At 41.6% G+C, this 4,822-nt stretch overlaps 4 non-coding genes across 4 annotated transcripts; all 4 read right to left on the reverse strand.

Moving 5' to 3' along the window:
* Window positions 1–210: 210 nt before the first annotated feature.
* Window positions 211–331, reverse strand: LOC125555208. The gene has a single exon (XR_007304641.1). It is a non-coding gene; the product is annotated as a small nucleolar RNA SNORD14 (small nucleolar RNA).
* Window positions 332–525: 194 nt separating this feature from the next.
* Window positions 526–703, reverse strand: LOC125555148. The gene has a single exon (XR_007304577.1). It is a non-coding gene; the product is annotated as a small nucleolar RNA Z112 (small nucleolar RNA).
* A 42-nt stretch (window positions 704–745) lies between these two features.
* On the reverse strand, window positions 746–839 carry LOC125555150. Its single transcript, XR_007304579.1, has one exon. It is a non-coding gene; the product is annotated as a small nucleolar RNA Z152/R70/R12 (small nucleolar RNA).
* Window positions 840–903: 64 nt separating this feature from the next.
* On the reverse strand, window positions 904–1,003 carry LOC125555149. Its single transcript, XR_007304578.1, has one exon. It is a non-coding gene; the product is annotated as a small nucleolar RNA R11/Z151 (small nucleolar RNA).
* Window positions 1,004–4,822: the final 3,819 nt, after the last annotated feature.

Consider the following 4,822-nt stretch of genomic DNA (forward strand, 5'->3'; position numbering starts at 1 on the left):
GTTTAAGAGAAAGAGAGATGCACAGACGGGTGGGAAAATCATGGTTCTACTATTCAAAATATACTAACACAGCTCTGTGCACATATCTCATTCTGTCAATGATGGCCTAAGACATTGTATTTAGTTCTTATCTGCAGCAATTGGTGAATTGTCCTATAATGAGCAGAAAGATAGAGGCACCCAAAAAAAGTTAAAAACTGGGGAAATCAATGGCTCAGACATCCAAGGAAGGAATTAGCAGCATTAGCTCTCAAGCCTGGCAGGGCGAAAGCTCTTAGGCGGCATCTGCGAATGTTTTGAGAAACAAGCCTTTGTTCAATCATCATCGCCATTACTTTCCTCAATTTAGAATCAACAACACCGAATACTTATGTCAAGCAAGAAATGTGATCACACACAAAACGCCATGTTTGCATCTGAATCACAGCCACAGGTTCTTATCAAATGTAAAAATCTCTATCAGCACAATGTAGGCATCAGGGCCAAGAAAACAGATAAAATTATTTCAAGAGAGAAGAAAGGATTGCCCTCAGAGACACATTTCGAATCACACACACAGCTGAAACAAGCAGTTGCAAATGGGATATACACCCCACAACAAACCAGAGAGGTATAGATAGAGGGATGTACACTTACAGCAGCAGCAAAGCAGCGGCTGTTAGTGTCATGCGGCACTTCCTGGTCTAGAGTTCTTCACCGAGACAGATAATAACAACAAAAAGGAAAGAAGAACACAAGATTAAGCAATGCTCAGTGGAAAGAGAAGTCGTTTTTGGTTTGAAGGCTCACGGTGACTGATGCCACCACTGCCAAAAACCTATATGAATCATCATCGCATCACTAGAACTAACATGATAATAAATGGAAACAAGAAAGAAATTGGCAGAAGAGAATGAAAGGAACAGGCTTCAGTGTGTGTAACAACATGAATCGATCAACGGCAGACAAGTCCGCCTCACCGAAATCCGCTAAGATCCTTTCGGACCTGAATCATCACCAGCCAACCAATCCAATTCACTTCATACTAACTAAAGAGATAACCAATTTTAAACCATTTATTTGTGAATGTGTCCAAAACACCTCAACGAGACGACAAGAATGCCACCCTCGGACAAGGGACGATGCTTCGGTGCCTTAAGACACCTACCTCTGTGTCCATGACATGTGGGCCCAACAGATGGCTGGCCCACATGCCGGTGACCCAAAGGCAAGTGCCTTTAAGGCACCGAAGCTGCGTCCGGAGGATATTTGGATTATATCCATCTCACAAACAAAGAAATTGCCTCAAAATAGTAAAAAGCTTTGGCACAGAGTGAGTTTGCTTTTGTTTCACACAGAAATCTCGAAAATATGTGTTCTGCATAGTCGTTGGATTGCATATGTGTTAGCTTGAATCGTCTACATCTGATCAAAATAATAAAAAGCTTTGGGACAGAGTGAGACTGCTTTTCTTTCACACAAAAAAATCTCAAAAGATATTAACATATGTGTTTTGTATAGTCGTTGGATTGCGTATGTGTTAGATACGAATCGTATACATCTGATCACTGCATTAAGGACAATAAGCGTAGCCAAATTTACAGTTCAACAGTTGTTTCAACCAAACAGAACAGCCAGTTTTAGTTATTGTAAAAATAGCTGCAGTGGTTAGCGGATCCTAGATATCTTTAATTTGTTATTTTGCACTTCTTGATGCAAGAAAAAATAGGCAGGCCTTCTACTATCAGAACTGGAAAAAACTTGCAAATCCACACACGTAGAAACCAGATCCATTTAGACTCTCAGTGAATGGCCCTGTTTTTCCACATGTAAAGAACCATCGAAAGCAGCCTTGCCAGATCCCCTGCTATGCTCCCCCGTCTCGCCAAATCCTTCCGTCTCATCCTCAGGTCAAAGAAGAAACAAATCAATTCTTCAACGAGAGGAAGAGACTTCGCGAGGAATCACCGAGAGAGGAGAGCACAACAACGCAGATGGTCTGAGCGAAGCACGCTTCCTCCGGCCTAGGATTCGGTGTGGTTAAAGCAAAGTAGTCATCATCGAGCCACAGATCGGTTAGCAAAAGATCGAACTCAAAACCATGGATTCGAGAATTAGATCGGAAACTAGAAAGAACGCAAAACGCAAGATGTTTGACCTACGAGAAAATGCGTGAATCTAATGGAAGAAGCCACATGTCCATAGGTCCTCGCTATGATATAGCACCTCTTCAAAAAGCTCCAGATCCGCTCGGTGGCGATCCGATCTTGAACACGAGAAGAGTGCGGCGAAAGGGCGCAAATCTAAAGAAGAGACAAACTAGAAACGATGTGAAATTTGCAAATAACAGAAACGAAGATGGCACAAACTTGCTCCTGTGTTCGACCGATTAGACGATGGCTCTAGGGGAAGGGAAGGTTGAATCCGGCGGCGCAGACGCGGGGGTTAAAGGAGGGCGTGGCGCTGGGTATTTATACACCTCTTCTAGGGCATATGCTAAAACGGCCGGATTTCAGATAAACCCATCTATAACTCTTGGGCCAGGCCATAGTTTTCGGATGCGGCCCAGTCCCCCAACCATGTGTGTTTCTTAGTCCAGCTCGAAAGAAAAAATATGTCTGTTATAAAAAAAGGTCTAAAAAAAGCTCAAAAGAAAAGTGTGTTTCTTAGTTGTACTCTATTCAGGTTTTTTTACTCTGCGTATAAACTTTGTCTTAAGTCAAACTTTATACGGGCTCACTGTGATTTACCGGTCATTTTAGTATTAATGTGATTACATACAAAAACTGCATTTCAATCGGTGCTTATTGCCTTACCAAAGAATTGATGGTTCTATTTCAAAATTAAATAAGGCGTGGCCCAGTTAAAGGTGGTTCTTAGGGAAAACCAACAGCAAAAAATGAACAAACCCGAAAATGAAGGAGGAGGGATGGGCAAGGTGGATGAAAAAGGGGATGATCGGCATTAGCCTTACGTATTTTTAAGTAGGAGAGATACAAGAGACGTGCATTTTCTCCACACACACACACACAATATGGAAGACGTGCATGTGCATGTGGGTGTCTTTGTTAGAGTCTTTCTAGTGTTAGCATGATACATTTGCTAATAAAATCATTTTGATTTTTTCTTTTGGTGCCACGGAGCATAAATTATTGTGTTCTAGTAGAACCAATTATGTGAATATAACGTGTCTATTTTTGTGTTCTGTTTCTTTTATTAGTTTTGTTTTTTAGTTTGATGCGGAATTCCATAATATGGTGAAGATCTTATTGTTCGATATCCACCACTTCTAGGGGGTATCCCCAGCTCAAGTCCGTTCATCACGCACAATTTCCCTTCTTTTTTAATGGGTCACTTGCCGAAGCATTAGAAAACCTTTATTGGCAATCAAGATCGTGGGATTGAACGAGTGACAATGTACGTGTTCTAGTCCAATTGCAATCTATTTACGAATTGACATCACGACAAAGATGTTCCAGTAATTTTCATTTTAGTTCTTTGTTGTACGAGTTGCCTTGTAATTTCTTGAATCTTGGATACAAAACATTGTACATATAATTATCATCGAGTATGAATAAAGTTGCACCGGTTTAAAAAAGTTGCCGCCTTTGGCGGTGAATAAGAGCCTCACCACCTAAAGAGATTTATTTAGCGCGGACCATTACGAAATGAAGTTTTAAAAAACTCAAAAATCATACTTAATTTGTATTGATGTTATAAATTAGTTAAAAAGAGGGGAAAATATGTGGTGATAGAAAAAAAATCAGAAATGACATACGGAGAGTGTTGGGGACATTTTCCAATTAACATGCTAGCTGCCTTTCGATTCTATGGCGCGGATCATGACGAAAGTTTTGTACCACGTCAGTTTTTCATAAGCATTCTCTATAAGTAGCATCCTGCCGAACACCCTATCCCTTGTTCTCTCGAAGAAAATATGTGGGATGTGCGCTAGTGCGTAGGATGGGGGTCTCAAACACGCGACCTCCTGCAGGAGCGGCGACACTGAAAGATCGTGGATGTGGCCAAGAGGAGGATAAATAGGTGTTTTAAAATAATTATGACTTAGGCTTGAACAAATGTGAAATAAAACTAGTGTTTAATTTGTCAAACACAAAACCTAAAACAACTAGGCTCATTTATGTGCACCAACAACTTATGCTAAGAAAGATAAACAACTAAGTGATAGCAAGATATATAACATGGAACACTATGGCTATCACAAAATAAAGTGCATAAGTAAAGGGCTCAGGTAAGAGATATCCGAGGCACGCAGAGGCGATGATGTATCCTAAAGTTCACACCCTTTGCGAATGCTAATCTCTATTTGGAGCGGTGTGGAGGCACAATGCTCCCAAGAAGCCACTAGGGCCACCGTAATCTCCTCACGCCCTCGCACAATGCAAGCTGACGTGATTCCACTAAGGGACCTTTGAGGGCGGTCATCGAACTCATACACTTTGGCAACACTTGGGGGCGGTCACCAAAACCCGTGCAAATTGCTCGAGGCAATCTCCACAACCTAATTGGAGACCCCGACGATTGCCCGGAGCTATACACCATAATGATTGAGTTCCCAAGCACCACCAACCGTCTAGGCGCCCAAGCATCTAAGAGGAACAAGCTATAGGGTACCAAGCACCCAAAAGTAATAAGCTTCTCAACTTTTCACCTTCATGTATCACCGTGGAGAAATCAAACCGTCGCAACTAACGCAATGGCAAGAACACATGAACTGGTCAAGTCCCTCACTCCGAAATCCCAACAAAGCAACAAAAGCTATTGAAAGATTGTGGATGTCGCTTAGAGGGGGGTGAATAGGTGCTTTAAAATAATTTCGGTT

The sequence above is a fragment of the Triticum urartu genome, chromosome 4 (genome assembly GCF_003073215.2).
Source record: "Triticum urartu cultivar G1812 chromosome 4, Tu2.1, whole genome shotgun sequence".
NCBI classification, from domain to species: Eukaryota; Viridiplantae; Streptophyta; class Magnoliopsida; order Poales; family Poaceae; genus Triticum; species Triticum urartu.